At 40.6% G+C, this 24,883-nt stretch overlaps 1 pseudogene across 2 annotated transcripts; it reads left to right on the top strand.

The window, feature by feature from the left end:
* The first annotated feature begins 90 nt into the window (after nt 1–90).
* On the top strand, nt 91–22,603 carry LOC106676900 (Ig kappa-b4 chain C region pseudogene; annotated as a pseudogene). 2 transcript variants are annotated; one of them, XR_013095366.1, is made up of 2 exons: nt 91–147; nt 1,219–1,764. The product of XR_013095366.1 is annotated as an Ig kappa-b4 chain C region pseudogene, transcript variant X1 (transcript). The 2 variants fall into 2 exon arrangements; XR_013095367.1 differs by lacking the exon at nt 1,219–1,764 and adding an exon at nt 22,062–22,603 and having other exon boundaries at nt 92–147.
* Nucleotides 22,604–24,883: the final 2,280 nt, after the last annotated feature.

Genomic DNA, 24,883 nt, shown 5'->3' with positions numbered 1-24,883 from the left:
GGAAGGAGTGAATGATTTTGTTGAGTTTGTTTGTCTCAGAGTCAGAGAGCCGTGTCTCTCTACAGTCAGAGGTTTTTGTACGGCGCCTCAATGAGTTTGTATCACTGTGGTACACGTTCGGTGGAGGAACCAGACTGGAATTTGGAAGTAAGTTAAACTTAGAGCTTTTTTAAATATATTTTTTCATTCCTTTCATTTCCTTTAATATTCAGCATACTAGGGAAAAAGCTATATTAACGAATCATTACTTCATGATTTCATAATATTTACTGGCCTATGAACAAAGTTTGCTTTTAAAACGCATATTCAAAAACTCATAACATTTTCTAATGAAAGCCTAGGATGTTTCATAGTATTAATTATTATTTCTAGTTCTGATGATAAAGTTGTATTTTGAGGGCTTGTAGGTTTAGTTCAGTCTGACAGAGTCAGAGAGCCGTGTCTCTCTACAGTCAGAGGTTTTTGTACGGCGCCTCAATGAGTTTGTATCACTGTGGTGGACTTTTGGTGGAGGAACCAGACTGGATGTTGGAAGTAAGTTAATTAAACTGTGTTTATTATTAAATGTTTTATCATTTTCTTTTATAACTACTTGTTAGACTGCTTAGATGAGAGAAAAGTATTTTTTTAAAATAATTTAGTGTTTGATGTTTGTCCTTTTTACTGGACTAATTCAGATGAGCTCTGCGAGTTTCTCTTGTTTAATCTACATTTCTGTCACAGTAAAATATTTGTAGACAAGAGTAAACTTCATCATCTTATGATTAGTTTGTAAATTTCCACCACATCAGCTGCTGTTTGAATGAGTTAAAGTTTGCTTTCTGATGTTTTTATCGTGTCAGATGTTTCAGATTTAGTTTGAAATCATGTGAGCTGTTCAATAACATTTCAAATCTACATGAATGAGTAGCTGCTCTGTGCTTGTGTCCACTAATGTCTTCAGTCGTCCATGATTTAGACTTCTAATCATTTTAAAGCCAAACTTCTGCTGTAAATGTTTCCACATCTTCTTTTATTTCCAGTGTAGTTTGAACATATTTCAGGTCAAACTGTGTGATGATTCTCTCTGTGCTGATATGCATGAGAGGTTTCTGAAAGGGAAGTGAAACAATGTGTGAGTGAATGACTGGTGGAGCAGAAAAAACACCTGACAGAAACTTCTTAACGGAGAAATTCAAATTGTGGTTCGTGTCCTCTAAGCTGATTGGTGTTTCCTAGGTGATACCCGCCCCGCCCTGAAGGTGCTGGGTCCCTCCAACAAGGAGCTGGAGCAGGGGAAGGCCACGCTCATGTGTGTGGCCAACAAGGGCTTCCCCTCAGACTGGAGTCTGTCCTGGAAGACGAGCGACAGCAGTGGCAGCAGCAGCATCAGAGGGGAGGAGAGCAGGACTCCTGGAGTGCTGCAGAATGACGGCCTCTACAGCTGGAGCAGCACCCTGACGCTCACTGCAGACCAGTGGGGGAAGGTGGGCTCTGTGACCTGTGAGGCCACCCAGGGCTCCCACACTCCGGTCTCAGAGATACTGAGGAGAGACCAGTGTTCCCAGTCCTGATGTCAATCACTGAGTCTTTCATGCTGTTTTTCTTCTGTCTCTTTGTTTCTTTGTGTTTCCAGATTTAAAAAATAAACTCATCAAACAGTCATGTTTCCATCTCATAATGACAACAATCAGAGCAACAATCTCCTCTAGTTTCATCCTTTTGTGTCTGTTGTAAAGCTGATATTTCAAACTCTTAAAAGAATAAAAACGTACCGAGAAAACATGTTCTTTGACTCTGTGAGTTTAATAAATGCACATTAAAAAATTAAGATTTTGTAATATTTATTAAACCAGACCAAAATAAAAATGCAAACAGACACATCAAGTGTAATGTGCAGTGAAAATGGTTAAATATATTTTTTAATCCACATATTAAATATTTCTCTATAAGATGTTGAGGTCATGTCAACCATAGATTATCTGTGTGCTCTTCATAATTTCTAGTCTCAAAGTTGTTTTATGATCTACATTTTAATCTGATCTAAAACCTAATAAGTAAAATTAAAGAGCAGGGTGTCATCTGTATGTTTAAACAGAGATCATTAAAAAAAAAGTATAATTGAAGATTTATTAAATTTTGATTAATGAACTATTTGGCAGTGAAACTCTGATGAAGCAACAAAGCAGAGAAGAGTCTAGAAGCTGGTGGTGGCAGAGGTGAAGCAGGTGGAGACTTAGCTGAGGATCTCTAATTGTCAGGATGAGGTGGAGATCAGGAGTCTGAGAGTTAAAGCACACAAAACAGAGGCTGAGTAACTCACAGAAGGCGGCGAGACAATAACTGGACTCAAATAATGACGACAGAATTGAGCTTGAAGTGGACATGATGTTAAGAACAGACTAACAGAACAAACACAGGAATGCAGGCAGATGAGAGACTACAGGTCTGCTTTAATCAACTTATATAGAAGTTAATCTCTTCTAGTGTTCACAGCAAAATGAGAGAAACTCACTTCACTAAACCTCTTAACACAAGAAAAAGACCACGGTCTGTCAGGAGGATGATCACATCTTATTTTCAGTGGTTTCAGATTTAGGTAGGACTTTATATTAATGTCACACTTTTAAGCATTAGTAAGATATTATTTTAAAGAGAAACTTTTTACTTCTTTGTTCTGTCTACATTAATACTTTGGAAACTGACTAAATAACTTTAGGTTTTTACAACAGTAACAGTGATTCGTTTGTGCTGGAAATATCCAAATGAGGCTAAATCTTCACTGAACACATCCCCTACAAACACTGTTATAACAGCCTGCTTGATTTGTTAATCAGCAGAATATCAGAATATTATAGACACTAGTTGTGATGTGACTACAATGATTTTCTGGATTTGTGTGATGAAGGACTGCAGCTGAGCTCCACAGAAGGATCAGTTTAATATTTAACAGCTTACAAATAGAAAAGAGCTGCTCATCAGTGCAGAAACACTGACAGCAGTATTTGTATTTCTAATGACAGCTTGTTATATTTTACAACTTGGATTAATATAAAAATCTTTAATGAGCAAAAACAACATTTTTTTTCTTTGTGGACCTTCCAGTTACGTCTTTTCATCTGAACTTATTGTTATAAATGTAGAAACTAAGAATGAGTCAGACTGATGGGCTGCAGAGAACATCAGTCATCTAAAAATAATGTTAATGTGTTAAACATCTGGAGCCAGTGTTGTGTCTGTATTCTGTGACTCATTAAACATTTATGTTTTTATTCGGGGACACCACTTCATTTCTTTTTTCATGTTACTAACAACGTATTCAATAAGTTTATGAATGTTAAACAGTGAGTGCACACAAATGAACTTCCACAGTAAATATTAAAGTAATCGTTCCTCCCAGTCTTTTAGTTTGTTCTGCAGCTGTTGCTTCAGATCAGTTCCTCTTCAGCTGAGAGGTTTTTGTACGACAGAGTTTCACTGTGTAAACAGAGTGTTTGTTTTTGAGCCTCAAATTTATGTTTAGATTATTTAAATTAAACTTTATTTTTTTATGTTGAGCTGTATGATATTTATTGATTTTATTTTCATATATTTTAACATAAAGGTCTTATTTTACTGATAACTGTTAAAATTTAACAAATCATAGATGATATTATGGTGGTTCTAGTATGGAATGGAGGTCAAAGGTCACGGTGAGTTTTGTCTATAACTATTCGACTTGTTGAACATGTTGACTGATTTTTACTTAATTTTTAGGGAAAAGAGAAAAAGAAACTATTTTTAGATTGGAAGCAAATGTGTGTGTGTGTGTGTGTGTGTGTGTGTGTGTGTGTGTGTGTGTGTGTGTGTGTGTGTGTGTGTCCTCAGTGAACTGTATCAGTCTCTGCAGTATCTTCCAGCTGCAGCAGTCACTTCAGTTTCTGTTCAGTCTGACTGAGGGAGGTTTTTGTACGACTGTTTTTCACTGTGTGAACACAGCTTGACTGTTGATAGCATGAACACTCTGACAGTAATAAACTGCTGCATCTTCAGCCTGGACTCCACTGATTGTCAAAATGAAATCAGAGTCTGATCCACTGCCTGTAAAACGATCTGGAATCCCTGATTCTAGAGTGTCAGCATCATAAATGAGTAGTTTAGGAACTCCTCCATCTTTCTGTTGGTACCAGGCTAAAGCGACGGAACCAAGAACGTCCTGACTGGTCTGACACTTGATGCTCACAGTTCCTCCCACAGCAGAGCTCACTGCTCCAGGCTGAGTCACTGTGATCTGTCCTCTGGACTCTGAGGACACAGAGACAAAAACATAAAGCAGCTTCATGGTTTTGTGGGCTTCATTTCAGAGGGACAGATGTTGATAGAGGAGAGGAGTTTGATTCTCTGGACTTTACCTGTGAAGCAGCAGCAGAGGAGAGTCCAGATGAGGACGCAGATCAAAGTCATGTTTTTGATGAGGAGGATTTCTGTGGCTTCTGTTGTGATGAAGGACAGCTGTCAGTCATCCAGTGTTCAACTCTCAGGACTATAAACTCTCCCAGAGCACTGGAGCATGGTGCTGCTGATGCAAAGTGCCTCTATGGAAATGATCTGACTCTTTTGGTGTGAGTCAGTTTGCTGCATTGACTTGGAACCAGTTGTCCTCTTAGAGTGAAAGGTCACTGAAAATGTATTAAAGTTGCTCTAAGAAGTCATCACTATCCCCTAATTACATATTTATATCCTCACTTTTTTGGTCACATCAAATGAGGGAATATGTTTGGGAAAAATAATTTCCATCCCTTCATTCCTCGTATACCAGGGAGACTCTCTCACATCAGCTGTTTTCTCTACATTTATGTCAAACTGATTTTTTTCTGTAATAAAGATTACAACTTTTAATTTGTAAATATATAAACTCTCTCATATTTGTATTTAGTCAGTTATTGCTTCAGATTTATTCTGATCATGATTGAAAAGTACATGAAATATATTTTATAGCAGTGAGTAGCTGTAGTACTTGTTTCATCATCATCATCATCATCAACTTTATTTATAAAGCACTTTAAAACAACCACAGCTGACACAAAGTGCTGTACATTGGAACTGTAAAATAAAATTACATGAGATATAAATAAAAAAACAAATAAAAGAAGAGTGAAATCATTAATTAAATAACTACTGCATTAAAAAAAGAAACTAAGTCTCACTGAGGTTAAAAGCCAAGGAATAAAAGTGGGTTTTTAGACGTGATTTAAAAGTTTCCTCTAATTCCTTCAGTCTCATGTATGATCCAGATTTTAAATGATCTCAGAGAAAAATGTTTCAGTAAGTGTTCCCATATCTGTCATGCTGTATAGTCCTGCCTACATGTAGGGGGGAGAATGAAGAAGTCATCCCATAAAACCACATAAAGTCCTACCAGGACAAAGACAAGGCAACTGTCTGCTGCTTTTTCTCACATGTTTCTTTGTCTGAAGTTTATATATTAACATGTGTACAGCAATGTGAGTGTTGTGAAGCTCTTCATGTTTCTTTAAGAATATTTCAATCATTCTGGACTCTTGAGGATACAGAACAAGTTCATGCTTGATGACAAAAACAACACATTCTAGAGCCTCATAGTTCTGCCTCTAGTTTCCTGTGATGGGTAGAGAACATCTCTCTGTATGTTCACGCCTTCAGTGGAAGCAGGGTGGACATTAGGTAAGGCTGCACTTTTTGCAGCGATCTTGTATAGAAAACTATTCCCCGCGTGTATAAAACAGGTCTGTGGCTCCAAACCATAGTAAAGGGACCTCTTGCTAATACGTCGGGCTCGTAGCCTAAAACTAGCTTTACTTTGTTGTCTGGGGGAACTTTGCTAGCGAGAGACAGAGAGAGGCGCTGAAAGTCCAGATATTGTCTGAATGTTGGTAGTGCAGGGCTCTAGACTAACTTTTTGACATGGGCGCACCGGTACGCCTAACTTTAAAAATTTAGGCGTACCGGCACAAAAGTTAGGCGCACTCAAATTTTTCAACCGCATCGCTTAACACCGCAGTTTTACATGTGCACTTTCTTTGGGGGGGGAAGTCCATACAGACAATATTAATTTCTAAATTATTAACTAACAAACTTGTGCTTAAAGTGCTTTGTCAATATTGTAGAAAATGTTAAAAACTTAATCATCATCTTGGCCTCCTCTGACGACCTGTTTGCTGCTGTCTGCTGCTGAAAGGCCGTGGGGAGAGGGGACACTTGGGCAGTGCATTTACTGCAGCATATAATGTGTTTTCTGGATACACTGTGCTTTTTCAGCATTCAAATATTGATGGCACCGTGTCAGAGCACTGGCTATGAATTTCAGACAGATCAGGCCTTAACTTAACAAAAAAGTTATCAATAGTTCTTTTCATCTTTTCTTATTACCCACAGCTACAGTACATCCACTTCTCTCAGGCCTAGGCTGCTCACTAGGGCTGAGTATCATCACTGATTTCTATAATCCATTCAATTCCGGTTCTCAAAGTCCTGATTTGATTCAATTTAGCCTCAGACAGTCAGAAATATTATAATTCTGATCATTTATCAGTACTGATACACATGAGACTTCATCAGAATTGTGAAAATCACAGCAGATGCCTTTGTGTGAAAGTAACTGAGAATAAAACACAGGAAAACATGAAGGAGATTTTCCTGGTCTGGCTTTTTATAGCAGATAACCTTAAAAATATTCTGCAATTTTGCATAATTTTAAGAAATTTAAATTTCTTCAGTATTGAACAGCAGAAATTAGGCTTTCTTGTCCGAGGTCATTTAAGTGAAAAAAGAAAAAGCGCTGTAAACAACGCTAGACTGGTGGGTAATAAGCGAATGAATAATGCAGAAAACAGATTTGAGACGGGAAACTGTTCCTGAAGTACAGAGAGAGAGAGAGCTGTGCAGGAAGTGTGATTTTTATCGTGGTGGAAGCAAAACAGCAAAAGTCAGAGGGAATTCATGACGACACTGCTCAAATGTGAAGCGCAGTTTGCTGCTTCTTTTGCTGCTGGCTCGGTGAATTTTGGTTGGAGAGAGGCAAAACCTGCAGCTCAGAATCAGCGCAAAAAGACGTAAACACAGCGCGGACCCGAAGAATCGCTAAGCTCCGACAGCGTGTCCGTGTTCAGGCCGTCGGGTGAGAAAGCCGAGAAAGACGAAGCTGATTCTGATGTGTTGGGTCCGCTCCGTGTTTAGGTCTTTGTGTGGAATCCGTTAATGAATTGATATCGCTTTATTCAAGCTTATCACCTCTCTCTTCCACCTGCACTTTCAACTGGACCACGGCCAATCAGAGAGGTCCCGCCCCTGACTATCTCTGATTGGTTTAGTCCACGATAGGGGCATAATGTGTGTCTGTTGTTGACCACACGGAGAGTTACAGAGATTTTTTTTTTGTTACCGGAACAGTTGGTCGCACCTGTGCGACCAAATATTTATTTTTAGTCGCACCACTGAAAAATTTGGTCGCATTTGCGACCAAATTGGTCGCACTCTAGAGCCCTGTAGTGTATTGTCCAGTGTGACATGGTTGAAGTCACCCGAGATCACAATGAAGGAACTCGGGTGCTGAGTCTGTAACCGGGCTATGGCAGAGTGGATAGTGTCACATGCAGCTGTGGGGTTAGCAGAAGGAGGAACATAAACAGCCACTGAGATGACATGAGAGAATTCCCTGGGCAAATAATACGGCCTCAGTCCAACAGCACACAGTTCAATGTCCGGGCAAAAAATCCTTTCTTTGATTGTTATGTGGGCAGGGTTACACCACCGCTTGTTAACAAAAACAGCAAGCCCACCTCCTTTTCACTTACCGCTAGCGATGCTGTCCCTGTCCCCCAAACAGTATGGAAGCCTTTCACGGATGCGTTATCGTTGGGAATGTCCTGGTGCATCCATGATTCAGTGAAACCGATCAAGCCACGCTCCCAGTATTCCCTCTGACTCCGTACCAGTGCTGAGAGCTCATCAATTTTAATTATTAATGATTGCACATTTCCCATTACAATAGACGGCAGTCACGGTCTGTACCTCCTCCTCGCTTCGAGCCTCCGCTGTCTCACCGTCTCCTTCTTTCTTCTTTTCTGTACTTGACCTCTGCATCCCCGATGTGTTTTTCTCCAACTTTCAGCTGTTACGTCGGCGGTTCTGGCCGGCTTGCATGTGTTTTACTCTAATTGAATAGTGTGCATGGTTGCAGTCTCCACAAGTGTGCATTTTTAGACGTTTCTTAAGCCCCTAGTGTGTTAGCATTATACAAATTTCCGATTGCTGCAACATAGAGTTTGCCCTTACTATTATTTATTTATTTTTTTTAGTCACACGGATTCACATTGTCAGAATAGAACATTACAAGATTGAAAGACACAAGTGGAATATATTTGTGTGTTTTGTTCAATTTTGTAAGTATTTGTAGTAAATCTGATTATTTAAAAATATCCTTTTCATATCCTGAATGTTGCAAGCTGTGCGTGTGAAATGCAGAGAACAACAGGTTCATCAAGTTCATCTGTTTTGAGGGCCAATTGACCTACAGATTGTTTTTGGAATGTGGTTAGTAAAAAACATCAATGTTTCCAGCGTTTATCATAGTGTCAATCAGTCAAGCTTTGGGAATGATGCTATAATTGCGACTATACCAACTTTTTAGGTTTATTTTGTTGAATTTATTTAACTTCACTTTCTTTGCCTTGTTTTGGTGTTTATAGTTACTAGTGTTCACAGTTACCAGCTGTCAGATACGTAGAAAAGGATCCTGGTGTTATTTGTCTCTCAGAAACAGTCCATAACTTCCCTTCAACTCATTCATGTCACCTAAAAGGTAAACCTGTTTCTCCATCACCTGTTCAGCTCTGATGATTCAGTAAGGACGTCTCCTGGTTTCATCTTCATGTTTCCCTCTCACCACATATCCAAACCGACATCATGACCAGCAGTTTTACAGCTGTGGCTCCAGCAAACATCAGCTGATACTAGAAAGTAATATTAAATCAATTCTAACAACAGCTGATCAAGCTTAAACGTGCTGCTGTTGTTTAGCGAGCATCCGCTGGTTTCCTTTTGCTGGCACAAAGTGGGCGATAAACAAACAAGCGAGAAAAGCTGATCAGCTGATCATTGATCAGTTTCATGATTGAAGTAGAAATGGGGGTGAGAGAAGAAGAGGCAGCTGTGCAGCAAAGACACAGAATAACTCCAGCTTCATGTCTTTTTTTCATTCTAGCTGAAGTACGGGACAAACTGCATTCCTTTTCACCTCAATACCATTTTCTTCTGTTTGTCTGCGATAAGATTGTTTTCAGAGCCATCGCCCAAGCAAAGGGGCGGGTGCATCCAACCTCCTCAGCTGTAATTGGTCCAGCCCAGAGTCCATCATGACACATTGACCAATCCACTGCCTTTCTTTTAGTGATGGGATTTCCGGCTATTTTTAGAGAACCGGCTCTTTTGGTTCGGCTCACTAAAAAGAGCCGGCTCTTCAGGTTGTTTTGTTGCTTTAATTAATTTATTATTAACAACAATATAAAATTATGCACAAAAGGAATTACTAATGTAAAAAAAAAACAGTGGTTTTATTTATATGTTTTTATATATAAATATATATGGTGGCCCCTAGAGACAAAACACGTACAAAACTCCAAAACACATTTCTAGTATGAACTGAACTTCCAAAACAGAGCTACCTAGATCACTTAAATTACACAATTGAAAGCATGTGTGTATTGTTTGTGTATTTATACACAAGCACTCATATATATTTAAATAATTTAAAAAAAGTTCATTTACCTGTTACTACCACACATCAAATCCGGTCGTTGGTACTTCCTGGCTTGTGTAGCCACGAGGTAACAAAAGCTCAACACTGCGCCCAGCATCCTGGAGCACTTCTGTTGTGTTTTGGAGTTTGTACGTGGTTCGGAATTTTCAGCTTTTTCTATTTTAAACTAATTTTCTTTTTAAACAACACAAAACACTGCAAACCACAACACAATTAAATATAAATTAAAATATGAAAACTAAAAGAAGATGCACATTCTCTGCTATATGGACCTGCATGAATAAACTTTCTGAGTCCTTTATCATCTGCAACTGAAAATAGTTGTGGATGATTACTATACCTTTCTAATATGACGTTGTTGTCCCTGGCTCTCTCTCTCTCTCTCTCCCTCCCGCTCTGTTCCTGTGCTACTGCGAGTGTAACTACCGCCCCTCCCCCCTCTGCCCAGCGCAAAGCACAAGGCTCGCGTGCTGAGTGAAGCGGAAAAAAGTGCAAGAGAGGAGCCGGCTCGCGTCGTTCACTTCAAAGAGTCGGCTCTAAGAGCCGTTTCGTTCACGGCCGACACATCACTAGTCCTAACACCTCATCCATGAGAGCAAACAAGGGCCATGTAGCAGCAGTGGGCTTCCTACTCACTCCCTCGCCTGAAATTGCCTTGGAAGGCAGAGAAAATCGAAAGTTTGTATTTGAATATTACTCAACACACGTATTATTTTTTTTAAATTGTCCCTTGTTTTGCTTGCAAAGGGAAGGGGTGACAATCCCCTGCAGCCCCATTTTGAGAATTGCCCTAAGAGGCAGAAAATAATAGAACATGTCAACATAACAGCACAGCATAATGTACTTCTGTGACTTAGGACTAGTAGAAAGAAACATGCTCCACCTTCTGCATACTGTTGCTGTACCTCAAAGCTACAGTGGCTGAGTTTTTGGCTCAGTGAAAAGTCTCTGTGTCTCGGTGGAGTTTAATAAATCCCGCCATCTGCTCCTTGGTTCCTAAAATATAACAGGACATTGGAGTACATTTATTTTACTACCATCTAACACACCTTGGTTAATCAGCAAGAATCCAGTGATTTACTGGTTGACCTTTGTACAGTACATGCATCTACAGTAATGTTCACCTTAAAATTTAAAAATAAAAGTATATTAACATTTTAACATCTTGAAATTTTTATTGCTATCTTGAAAATAACTTGTATGTAAAACTTGCATGTATCCTCCAACACCATCTCTACTGCATCTGTAGCTGACACAATTGTTGGAAAGACAATCGACTAGGATGCGCTATGAATCCTGGGATAGGGGATGGGCCACAAAGGACACACCCGACCTGTCCTTCAAATCCGGGTGAAAGGAGGATGCATTTGTGGGCCGCATTTGGCTATGAGGCAGATTTACATGGTGATGCAATGGTAGAGTGATCTACTTATCATGCACTAATTTACTGTACATACAAATATGCAGTTCTGCATTATGAACTATTCCACCAGATGAACCTGAAATCTATATATAACAACTGACCTGTGTGATGTCCAGAAACACACAAAACATTATTTACCAACATATAAAAAAACATGGTAAGGACACGCTGGGGTGAAGTAAGATGACCATTTTGTAGTCCATTCTGGTTAATGTAGTTTTAACATTGCAAATATCTGTTGCTAAGGAGTCTAGTCTAAGTGTGGTTGCATTTTCTAAGCACAGAGCTGCTCTTTTCACTATCAACTCTCGTAACTACACACCTTTCCCTGACCTTATAACGTTTTCCACTGAGGTTAAGGAAAATTGGTTAAGAAAAGGAGACAGGAGTTTTTTTGTGGTTCGAAGCACATCAGTTGTTACGCTAAAGTGATATTAAAAGTGAAGGCTGTGAGATTATTATACTATCTTATGCCACGTTATACCTTTATTTAAAGATTGTGAAATCATTATGTAGTTTTAGGTTGCATTATTCTCCTGACTTAGAAGAAGGGGATAACTATTACAGACTGATTTGTATTACATTAGACTGCTCATTTATTGTGAATGAATTACATTGTTTTATGATGCATTATACTGCTGATTTATAAGAAATACTGTTTTCAGAGAATCATGGCCTTACTTATCTGATTAGGAAGAACAGAACATACTGCACAGGAAGCCAAGGTCATAACTTAGGCTCACTGAGAAAGCAAGAATGTGGATGTTTAGGTTTTATGACTGTGGAAGGGGGGCCAAAGCTATACGAATGTGAGAAACGGTCAGACACTTTGAGGTCTGGCGGACACCCTCAGGTCCACATCTCCTGTTAGGATGTTTCTAAAGCTCAAAGTGTTGTATGTAATATGGAATAAAGAGATTGTTGATTGAGCATTTATACACCGAATGTTGTTCTTCCTTCAGCCCAAGGATGAAAGAATTGGGATATTTAACAAGGCCAAGCCTTTTCTCATGAGTTCCCTTTTTACTTAAAAATCAGATGTCATGATGGATTTATGATGAAAACTAAACAAAAGAATCATTTATGTAAATCTTACTAGTTTTTAAGACATTGCTGTAGAGTGATAACGTGTTTAAAGAATACCATCGCTCTCGTGTGTCTAAGTGTGTGGCGCACACACACAAACACAGCTGTCAGCTGCAGCAGTCAGTTGAGTGTCCCTTAGTAAGGGAGGTTTTTGTACAGCAGTTTTTCACTGTGTGAACACCCGTTGACTATTGATCATATGAGTACCCTGACAGTAATAAACTGCTGCGTCTTCAGCCTGGACCCCACTGATGGTCAGAGTGAAGTCAGAATATGATCCACTGCCTGTAAAACGAGCTGGAATCCCTGATGCTCGGTTGTTAGCAAGGTAAATGAGCAGTTTAAAGGTTTCTCCATCTTTCTGTTGGTACCAGTGTAACTCATGCACACTAACATAATAAACATTCTGACTGGTCGTACACTTGATGCTCACAGATCCTCCCACAGCAGAGCTCACTGCTCCAGGCTGAGTCACTGTGATCTGTCCTCTGGACTCTGAGGACACAGAGACAAAAACATAAAGCAGCTTCATGGTTTTGTGGGCTTCATTTCAGAGGGACAGATGTTGATAGAGGAGAGGAGTTTGATTCTCTGGACTTTACCTGTGAAGCAGCAGCAGAGGAGAGTCCAGATGAGGACGCAGATCAAAGTCATGTTTTTGATGAGGAGGATTTCTGTGGCTTCTGTTGTGATGAAGGACAGCTGTCAGTCATCCAGTGTTCAACTCTCAGGACTATAAACTCTCCCAGAGCACTGGAGCATGGTGCTGCTGATGCAAAGTGCCTCTCTATGGAAATCATCTGACTCCAGCAGGACTTGCTTAAAAAAAGTTTTTCACAGCATATTTAGCATGTGACACACATGAACCCTGTAGAATTTATAGACAGTTAACAAATGCTCTTTGAGCGCAAAATCTCCAACGGGAGACTGATGGACATTTAGATCGACTGTAAAATTGACATGCAGTTGTTCGCACTAAAGGAAACCACCATCATTTCATGTGGCTACCATATCAGCGCCAGCTGAGGTCTCAAGGCTGGAGCTGACCAACAGGAAACTCTGTTTCTGATAACAAACTCTGTAGACTCTTCGTTCCCATCCTGCGTCCCCCATCCTGGATTCCAAACACCTTTGAACGCTTATCTCCAAGACTGAGGTCGAACGGCGGGTCTAGTCCCAGCGCATGCTGCAGGACCGGATGCAAGCGGCAGAAATGAGCTTCCTCCAAAGGGTGGCTGGCCTCTCCCTTAGAGATAGGGTGAGAGGTTCGGCCATCCGGGAGGGGCTCAGAGTAGAGCCGCTGCTGCTTCACATCGAAAGGAGCCAGCTGAGGTGGTTCGGGCATCTGACAAGGATGCCCTCTGGGCGCCTCCTGGTTGATGTGTTCCAGGCATGTCCCACCGGGAGGAGGCCCCGGGGCAGACCCAGGACACGCTGGAGAGATTATATCTCTCGGCTGGCCTGGGAACGCCTTGGTGTTCCCCCGGATAAGCTGGAGGAGGTGGCTCGGGAGAGGGAGGTCTGGGCTTCTCTGCTTAGGCTGCTGCCCCCATGACCCGGCCTCGGATAAAGCGGATGAGGATGGATGGATGGAAACTTAAAGACAGTTTCAGATTAAGTATAGTAATAGTATAGTATAGTATAGTATTTTACTGTATAGTAAAAATCTCATGTCCACCTACATCCACGAACATATTCTGAGATCTTCCTCTTTTCCTCGTGCCTGGAAGCTTCATATCACCCGAGCTGTTTAGGTGTGATCATTCTAATATGTGATGTACATTGTTGTGGAAGTTTTTTAAAATAAACTGCAAACGCTTAATGAGCATCTTTTGATTTGGATTAAATATTACACTGCAGCAGAGAGAGGAAACTGGTCAAAAGCCAAAATGGTCTCTAAAGATAGGTGCAGCCTTGTGCCTTATGTACAGACTGTCAAAACACCCACAGACCCAGACATTTCACAACACATCACTTGCGCCTATACTTTTAGCCAATCCTTGCAGGGAGAGAGAGAGTCACGACCTTGTTTTTCCCACCTAACACAGTCAGGGTCACAAGACATACCCTCAAGACCTCCTCCACCACCTCCTCTCAAAGGCCAGAGAAGGGTCTCACTATCTGTCTACTCCCCACGGCGCCTGAATGTCTCCAACTTACTCACAATGTCTCACTGCATGTGTCATAAAGCACATATGTGCAGTGGAGTGAGTGACATCATCATTGTGCTGCTGGTGTGTGAGTGGCTCTGAAAGGCCTGGACAGCCACTGATCAACACTGGCCTCTTAACAGCTGTGAGCAGAGAGGCAGGACACATACAAACACAGAGTCAGTCAGCTGCAGCTGTCCTCAACAAAAAAGGCTGTTTTACTCTCAGTAAGCACTGAATAATTAAAAAATGTATGATATCTAGTGGAGAGAAATTAGTCAGATTTTAAATAGGGATGATGATTAAAACTGTGTAGTTATTATAAAGTGTAGTGTCAATGTTACAGGATAGTACAGTAGCTCTTAGGCTGGTAGGAACTGGTGTGAAACGATGACAAGCAAGAGCAGAGACTTTTATGCTACATTTTTACCTTTCATGTTTCCGTTTGCACTTTTTTTTGCTATGACCACAACTTCTTGATTTTACATTGAGACTTCAAAAGATCACCATTACCAACTGAGTCAGTTTCTTTTGTGTTTTCTTCAACTCAATTGTATGTGTGCTCTATCATATTTTATTAATGAAGAATGTAAGTTATTCTACATACTTCTATTCATGAAGCATAATCTGGTTCCTCACAAAATTTAGGGAGTTCTTAAAAAAATACAATGTGTGTCTGAGTGTGTGTGTGTGTGTGTGTGTGTGTGAGTGAGTGAGTGAGTGTGTGTGTGTGTGTGTGTGTGTGTGTGTGTGTGTGTGAGTGTGTGTGTGTGTGTGTGAGTGTGTGTGTGTGTGTGTGTGTGTGTGTGTGTGTGAGTGTGTGTGTGTGTGTGTGTGTGTGTGTGTGTGTGTGTGTGTGTGTGTCCTCAGTGAACTGTATCAGTCTCTGCAGTATCTTCCAGCTGCAGCAGTCACTTCAGTTTCTGTTCAGTCTGACTGAGGGAGGTTTTTGTACGACTGTTTTTCACTGTGTGTTCACCCACTGACTGTTAACATTGAATTCCCCCTGACAGTAATAAACTGCTGCATTTTCAGCCTGGACTCCACTGATGGTCAGAGTGAAGTCAGACTTTGATCCACTGCCTGTAAAACGAGCTGGAATCCCTGATTCTCGAGTGCTAGCAGCATAAATGAGCAGTTTAGGAACTCCTCCATCTTTCTGTTGGTACCAGGCTAAACGGTTGTTGTCATAAACATTCTGACTGGTCCTACACTTGATGCTCACAGTTCCTCCCACAGCAGAGCTCACTGCTCCAGGCTGAGTCACTGTGATCTGTCCTCTGGACTCTGAGGACACAGAGACAAAAACATAAAGCAGCTTCATGGTTTTGTGGGCTTCATTTCAGAGGGACAGATGTTGATAGAGGAGAGGAGTTTGATTCTCTGGACTTTACCTGTGAAGCAGCAGCAGAGGAGAGTCCAGATGAGGACGCAGATCAAAGTCATGTTTTTGATGAGGAGGATTTCTGTGGCTTCTGTTGTGATGAAGGACAGCTGTCAGTCATCCAGTGTTCAACTCTCAGGACTATAAACTCTCCCAGAGCACTGGAGCATGGTGCTGCTGATGCAAAGTGCCTCTCTATGGAAATGACTGCAACAGGGAGTGGGATCGATCTGATGATGCTGTTGATGATGTTCTCTGTAAATTATTTCAAAAAGAACATTTCTTCCTCCTTCTATGAAAAATTCAATTCTTTTTATCTTGATCTGGTGGTGAATCAACTGATTTTATTATTAGTTAGAAAGATATTTCAGATTTTGTATAATTATGTTTTTGAGTGAATGTATGATTGTAACCTCGTGTCTTAGGTTACAATCAGACATAGGTATGTTTTTAAATAGGACATTTTCTGCAATCCTCTTAAAAAACATCTCAGCTGAAGGAGAAGACAAGAAAATATTTCAAGAGCAAACCTGAGCCCTACATTGTAATATAATACTAAGTGTTGACCAGTCTGGACTGTGCAGGGTGCCAGTTTAAGCTCAGTGGGTGCACAGACGACCACATGCCCCATGGGATTAGGGTATCGCTGTCATGGTACTGGGTCTGAGACCCAGTGTTTTGTGTATTTTAGTGCTATTTCGTTGTTTATTGTATTTTTTGGCCGTTTTCCCTGTTTTATTTTTGTTTTATTTTAATTTTGAGTCTTGTGTTCTTTGTTCGTTGTATTAGGATCACTTCTCCTGTCCCGTCATTATGTTAATGTCAGTCAGCTGTTTCCCCATTTGTTCCCACTTCCCCATATCACCTCCTGTATACAATCCAATGCAATACAATTTTATTTATATAGCACATTTTAAAAAAACACAGGTATGCCAAAGTGCTTCACAGAACGAGTTAGAGCAATAATAAATACAAAACACAAAATACAAAATACAAATAAAATATACTAACAGGCGGGTGACATAACTAACCAATAATACACCAGGCGTAGTAGGCACAACCCGAAAGGTTGAAGGTTAAAACATTATAAATATTAATAAAGCGAAAAAGATAACTTACAGTACACCAAAAATGCAGGCTCTAGGAGGCGGGGAAAGCAAGGCTAAACAAATAAGTTTTTAATCGAGATTTAAAAGATTGAATTGAATCAGACGCCCGAATAGCTAGAGGGAGGTTATTCCAGAGGTAGGGTGTGACAGCAGCGAATGCGCGGTCACCTCTGGTCTTGAGCCGAGATCTAGGTCGCACCAGGAGCATTTGGCCTGCTGATCTAAGCGCTCTCCCAGGGGTATAAAAGCTGAGGAGATCCGTAAGATAGCTGGGCACGGTGTTACTTATGATTTTAAAAGTGAGCAATAAGATTTTAAAATCAATACAAAATTTAATAGGGAGCCAGTGCAGGTCGGAAAGAACTGGAGTAATAGACTCAAACCTGCCAGTTCCAGTTAAAAGACGCGCAGCCGCATTTTGAACGAGCCGCAGTTTGTGAACAAGGGCAGAATGGAGACCAGTGTAAAGGGAATTACAGTAATCTAATCTTGATGTAACAAAGGCATGGATAAGTTTCTCCAGGTCCTTACGTGGTAAGTAGGGCTTGGCCTTAGAGATAAGACGTAGTTGATTGAAACTCGATTTAACTACAGAGGACACATGTTTGTCCAACTTGAAGGAACTGTCCAAGACAACACCCAGGTTCCTCACAGTGTCATAAAGGGAGTCAGCAAAGGGCCCAAAAATACCAATTAGTTCAGCCCGAGAGAAGGGAGTATCAAAGATTACACTTTCAGTCTTCTTATCATTTAGAATGAGGGAATTGCTCAGTAGCCAGTTTTTAACTTCATTCATACAATCGGAGAAATGTTGCAACGACAACATGACATCCTCAGCTAGTTCAAAATAGATTTGAATGTCATCTGCATAAAAGTGGAAAGAAATATTGTATTTATCAAAGATTCGGCCCAAGGGTAACAAGTATAAAGAGAACAGCATGGGACCCAGCACAGACCCCTGGGGGACACCAGAGGTAACAGGGGCAATAGAGGAGGCGTAGGTACCCATGGTGACAGAAAAGGACCTGTGTGTATTTTTTTCATACACTTGATTAATGAAAACATTCTTGGCAAATGCTTTCGCTTTCGTCCGCCGTATGTATTTAAGTCGGTGTGTTTTCTGTATGTCTGTCATGGTCCTGAGTCTGACGACTCTGTGTTTTGTGTGTATTTATATTATTCTATGTTCTTTGTTTATTCTGTTATATCTTTTGTTAAGGTTTACCATTTGTTAGGGTTTTGTTCTGTGCCTGCCTGCTCCCACTTCTCCGTGTTCGTTAGCGCTTCAGGTTTGTTTTCTTAGTTTTTTCCAGTTTAGGTTTTGTTTAGTTTCCTCCACTCCTCTGCCGTTTCTGTTTGTACCTCCACCTTCTCTATAAAAACTCCCCTGCATCTCAGCTGCCTGCATCTTGGGTCCTCATTAAATTCCACACGGCTCATCCCACGAGCCCTGACAATGTCATTGTCAGGTCGTCTGTTATACCCACCACAATTGTCACCATTGTCACAGTTCTCATAGTTTTTCATAGTTTTCATTTTTGGTTCAGCCCTCAACCCAAATAAAGGCTCGTTTTTTGCTGAAACCTGCAACTCCTCTGTCATCATCTGCTTTTGGGTCCTGTATCAAAAAAGCACAGGCACATCCTGCCGTGACAGAACGATCTGACGCAAGATGGACCCAGTGGATGCTGTTCGTGAGGAGGGTGTCCCCGTCTCTGGAACCTGTGAGCATACATCTCTGGCACCTCGGATGTGTGGACAAAGCTTGTGGGAGTAAACACCATGGAGGTGATTCTTCACGGCAATCCCGAACTGCTGGAGATCCCGTCGGCTTCGGTGCTGATCTGCTATCTGGTCCGAGCCAAGGAGACGATCCAAGCCCGGGAGTTGCTGGATTACTCTGCCCACTGCGGCTGCAGCTGCCAGTGGACTGCACGCCTGCTGTTTCTGCTTCGTCTCCGCCAGCAGTCCCCGCGCTTGCTGGTTCGGCTTCGTCTCAGTTACGAATCCGTCGCCAGCAGCTCCACTATTCGTGACATTCAGCGTGCCTGACGCCTGCCAAGCCAATGCTATGCAGCTACGCAGAGTGTGTGTAGCCAAGCCACTGGGGGCTTTTCTGCCATGGCCTCACCGACGACACCGCTTTGTATGCAGTTCGCCACCACAGGCCTCCTGGTTGCCCCCAGAGTTACATCGGTATCAACTGTTAAGCTGTCGACCCCCACAACTATTTGATCGTGGGCTATTGTGTTGCCGACCTCCGGGTCGTCCTCTGGAGCTTCATTGAAACTTCATTGATTTTTGGGCCATGTGCTTTTTGTATTGGATTGTCTTGGACTAAAGTGCTGTTAACATGTAAGCAGGACAGAATAAATAGTAAAGTCTGTTTTCCAAAAGACGCCTGCACATGTAAACAGGGCCTCAAAAGTGAAGGACATTTAAAAAATATTCAGAGGAAAGGTTCAATTTGTAAAACTTACTTTAGATTTTTAGAAAACTCACTCAGTGAAACACACTTTCAGTGATTCACAATGATGTACAATGCTGACCACAGGATGCAAAAGTTAAACCTGACCACAGCTCAGAATCATTCATCTCTGTTTTAACTTCACATTTGTATATGTTTTGTAGAATAACAGGACAACCTGTGACACTGGACAGACTTGAGTTTCATGCCCTGAACAGGTTTTGTGATGTAGTGTGTAATAACTGCTCCTTATCGTTTGTAACCTGTGTTTGGGAGTACACACAAAATAGTTTTTGATGCAGTTTGAAGTTTAGTGAATGTAGGTTGAAAGTACATTTTAATGTTTAGATTAGTGCTGTTAGCGTTATTTTTGTTTAAATGACGTTGAAGCCACAACTGCATTAACACCACAAATCTCTCTTAGCGAGTTAACGCAGATCGCCCCGTGCGTTGGCTGCACGGCGTCAACGCATTAGCGCAGTTAGATCGTTAACATGTTAGTGGCGTGCAGCCCCATGCACAGAGAAGGGCTGCAGCCACTGGGGAGCGTCATATTGCGACCTCCACAGTAACTGGAAGCATGTGACCTCCACAGTAACCGGAAACACGTGATCTCTACAGTAGGCCGAAATGCGTTCCTGCATGGATCATCGTCTGTGGAAACCTTGCAAGTGGATTGTAAAGGTTGGGACAGAGTCTGTCATGTATAAATTTGCCGTTAATAATTATATAATTCTAGGAATCATCTAGTTTGCTTGCACTGATTATGTTGGCACTTTGTTAGCGTTACAACAACAGTCAGACCCCCGAGGTATCTCAACTTGCAATGTGTGTACTTTTGACACCTCTGGTTAGCTTTTAGTGGTCAGTTTCAAACGTATTAGATTTTTGCTTGTTATTGAACAAATTCACTTCACTACTTTTCACTATCTGACATCAGTGCACATTGTTCCCTTTACTGCATATTGCACTTTATTTATGTCTCTCATTCCACCTGCATCAACATTGTAGCGTTTGTCACAAAGACAAACTTACATTCTGCTCTGTTTTTTATTGCCCAGATGTTAGTTAGCCTTTGCTAAATTGTCTGTTATATGTCAATAGATACGTATGTCACTAATAAAAGTGTCTGGTAAATTATGTTTTTGTAAAGAATTTTCTCCCAAATCTCTTACATGCTAACTGTAACGTGTTATTTCTGCTAAAACCTGAACTTAAATGTGTATATGGTGTTTATCTGTTTTTCTCTCTGTTTATTCTGCCTCCAAGCCAGAATTGCAGGGTTAGGTTTTTTTTGTCCTTGCTACATTTGGAGCGCTTAGGCCTAATAAATTATTGTTAAACCATCTGCTGTTTCTGCTCTGGGTTTCTGCGCCTGAGTTCATTTCAGTGCAGACCACTCGGTCCCGTGACAGTAACAGCATCGTTTATACTTCTTACTTCAAAGTAAAAAGCTTACAGTTGCTATTAACATTAATGTATTACCCTGTAATCAATAATATTTTTATACATTTTATGCATTAACCCTCTGGGCTCTATCCTGGCCATTTGTGGCCACTTCACTTTTCTTTTGACTACTACACTGCAGTGGACCAAAAGAATGGTGCAGGTTTGATCTTAATGTGGTTATGGCGTTAACGTCATTTTAACAAGATTAACGCTGACAGCACTATTTTAGATTTTTTCAAACTCTAAAATACACAATATATCACAGCCATAACCTTTTGGTTACTGAGGACCAAAACTGGATAAAAACTCTAAAATAAATGCAAATTACATTTTTGGAAAATTGTTTTAATGTGTTTCATTCATTTTTATTTCATAATTATAATAATAATATGTCATGAAATTATGATTTAAAGAATTCATATTGGTGAGTTTGTTTGTTTCAGAGTCAGAGAGCCGTGTCTCTCTACAGTCAGAGGTTTTTGTACGGCGGCTCAATGAGTTTGTATCACTGTGGTACACGTTCGGTGGAGGAACCAGACTGGATGTTGGAAGTAAGTTAATTAAACTGTGTTTATTATTAAATATTGTATCATTTTATTTAATAATTATTTGTTAGGCTGCTTAGATGAGACAAAAGTATTTTTTTTATTTAAAATAATTTAGTTTTTGATGTTTGTCCTTTTTACTGGACTAATTCAGATGAGCTCTGCAAGTTTCTCTTGTTTAATCTACATTTCTGTCACAGTAAAATGTAGACAAGAGTAAACTTCATCATCTTATGATTAGTTTGTAAATTTCCACCACATCAGCTGCTGTTTGGATGAGTCAAAGTTTGCTTTCTGATGTTTTTATCGTGTCAGATGTTTCAGATTTAGTTTGAAATCATGTGAGCTGTTCAATAACATTTCAAATCTGTATGAATGAGTAGCTGCTCTGTGCTTGTGTCCACTCATTTCTTCAGTCGTCCATAATTTAGACTTCTAATCATTTTAAAGCCAAACTTCTGCTGTAAATGTTTCCACATCTGCTTCTTTTATTTCCAGTGTAGTTTGAACATATTTCAGGTCAAACTGTGTGATGATTCTCTCTGTGCTGATATGCATGAGAGGTTTCTGAAAGGGAAGTGAAACAATGTGTGAGTGAATGACTGGTGGAGCAGAAAAAACACCTGACAGAAACTTCTTAACGGAGAAATTCAAATTGTGGTTCCTGTCCTCTAAGCTGATTGGTGTTTCCTAGGTGATACCCGCCCCGCCCTGAAGGTGCTGGGTCCCTCCAGTGCAGAGCTGGAGCAGGGGAAGGCCACGCTCATGTGTGTGGCCAACAAGGGCTTCCCCTCAGACTGGAGTCTGTCCTGGAAGACGAGCGACAGCAGTGGCAGCATCAGAGGGGAGGAGAGCAGGACTCCTGGAGTGCTGCAGAATGACGGCCTCTACAGCTGGAGCAGCACCCTGACGCTCACTGCAGACCAGTGGGGGAAGGTGGGCTCTGTGACCTGTGAGGCCACCCAGGGCTCCCAGTCTCTGGTCTCAGAGATACTGAGGAGAGACCAGTGTTCCCAGTCCTGATGTCAATCACTGAGTCTTTGATGTTGATTTTCTTCTGTCTCTTTGTTTCTTTGTGTTTGCAGATTTAAAAAATAAACTAATTAAATAGTCATATTTTCATCTCATAATGACAACAATCAGAGCAACAATCTCCTCTAGTTTCATCCTTTTGTGCCTGTTGTAAAGCTGATATTTCAAACTCTTAAAACAATAAAAATGCAACGAGGAAACATGTTCTTTGACTCTGTGAGTTTGATAGATGCACATTTAAAAAAGAGAGATTTTGTAACATTTATTAAACCAGACCAAAATAAAAATGTCTACAGACACACCAAGTGTAATGTGTAGTCAACATGGTTAAATATATTCTTATACACACATTTAGTGTTTTCTATAAGATGTTGAGGTCCAACCATAGATTGTCTGTGTGCTCTTCATATTTTCTAGTCTCAAAGCTGTTTCTTGACCTGCATTTTATTCGGACAATATAGATAAAAAATATCCTAATAATTGAAATTAAAGAGCAGGCTGTCATCTGTATGTTTAAACAGAGTCTATTTAAATGAAGATTTACTGAAGTTTGATTAATGAACTATATGTCAGTGAAACTCTGATGAAGCAACAGAGCAGAGAAGAGTCTAGAAGCTGGTGGTGGCAGAGATGAAGCAGGTGGAGACTTAGTTGAGGATAATTGTCCAGGATGAGGTGGAGATCAGGAGTCTGAGAGTTAAAGCACTCCTGTCCAGAAACAGGTGTGAACAAAGTACGTGTTCAGGATTATCAATTAATCTAGTGATGTTTTCTAAGTGCTATGTATTGTATTTGGTCGTCTCTTAATTTGTAGCAATATACTCAATGTATATGCTTGTGTGTGTGTCCTCAGTGAACTGTATCAGTCTCTGCAGTAGCTGCATTTGAGTCCTTTCCTGCCTGCTCAGCAGTTTCATGACACCACTTGTTCTTTGACATAAATCATATAAAGTGTCCTTCAAGTCCTTCAGACTTTAAGACAGTTGAACATCTGTGCGTGAATTTGGATCGATGTGTTAGAGTTGAAAGAGTCAAAATTTGGTAAATAAAGCTTGAGAGAAACAACGACACTGTCATATTAGACTCTGTCATTATTTATTCACCAAGGGCTAATGGACTTACAACTCTTCAGTTTAATTTCAAACACGGCATGGAATAATTTACTTGATAGAAATGTGAAATTTTTGACCCATAACAGAGACACCATTAGTGAGGAGCTGCAGCAGGGGAAGGCTACAGTCATGTGTGTGGCCAACAAGGGCTTCCCCTCAGACTGGAGGCTGTCCTGGAAGGTAGATGGAAGAAGCAGCATCAGCTGGGAGGAGAGCAGGAGCCCCGGGGCGCTGCAGAATGACGGCCACTACAGCTGGAGCAGCACCCTGAGGCTCCCTGCAGACCAGTGTTGGGGAGTAACAGAATACATGTACCGCCGTTACGTATCTAAAATACAAAATATGAGTAACTGTAATCCGTTACAGTTACCGTTTAAAAGGTGACATTCAGAATACAGTTACTTTGTTGGAATAAAGGGTTTACACGTCAGTCTTTTCCTGTTTCATATGTTAGGCTGTGCCCTCTCTATTTTTGGTGATTCCAGGCGGGTGGAAACACAAACAAAACACACATCAAGAGGCTCTAATTTCTGTGTCTCAATCTCACAGACCATTTCACCTCTACTTGTGGCCCGCATAATGACGTGAAGAAATATTTATAAAAAAGACGATTACATGGTAATCATAAATATTTGTGTTTCTGTAGAACTTACAGCAGGATGAATTAGTCATTGGTCTTTTGGGTTTGAGAAAGTTGATTCGAGCTTTCATAATCCAAAGATAAAATATTTAATTGATTGCTTTCAATCGTTGCTCGTATCGATATTCTCTGTTTTACAGATAATTAATTGTAGCAATAAAATTCTATTTATAGGATAAATAACTTCTTGCTTAAAAATAATAAAAACATTCACAAAATGATGATATTAACATTTATAACATGTATTTATAAAAAAAATATAAACTATTTTATACAGATAAAATAATGTGTGTTTCTGAGCAGCTGTCAGTTCAGATGATCTTTTTTCTCAGTTCCTCTCCAGCTGTGTGAGGTTTTTGTACAGCGTTGTATCACTGTGTGAGCGGCCAGCTGTTACACTGCTGACAGTAATAAACTCCTGCATCTTCAGCCTGAACTCTGCTGATAGTCAGAGTGAAGTCAGCCCCAGATCCACTTCCACTGAAACGATCAGAAACTCCAGACTGACGGTTTGTAGCAGAATAAATTAAGAGTTTGGGAGATTCTCCATCCTTTTGAAGGTACCAGTGGAGGCATGAGCCAACACTTGAACTGGCTTTACATCTGACAGAGACAGCCTGTCCTGGAACAACAGACTGAGCTGTAGGAGTCTGAGTCAGGACTTGTTCTCCTGATGAACCTGAAAACATGAAAAAGTGGAGAAAAGTTATCGAGATGATGAACATCCAAACA

The sequence above is a fragment of the Maylandia zebra genome, linkage group LG22, assembly GCF_041146795.1.
Source record: "Maylandia zebra isolate NMK-2024a linkage group LG22, Mzebra_GT3a, whole genome shotgun sequence".
Lineage (NCBI taxonomy): Eukaryota > Metazoa > Chordata > Actinopteri > Cichliformes > Cichlidae > Maylandia > Maylandia zebra.
Note: the sequence above shows the minus strand (reverse complement) of the source record. Positions and strands in the feature narration are given on the sequence as shown.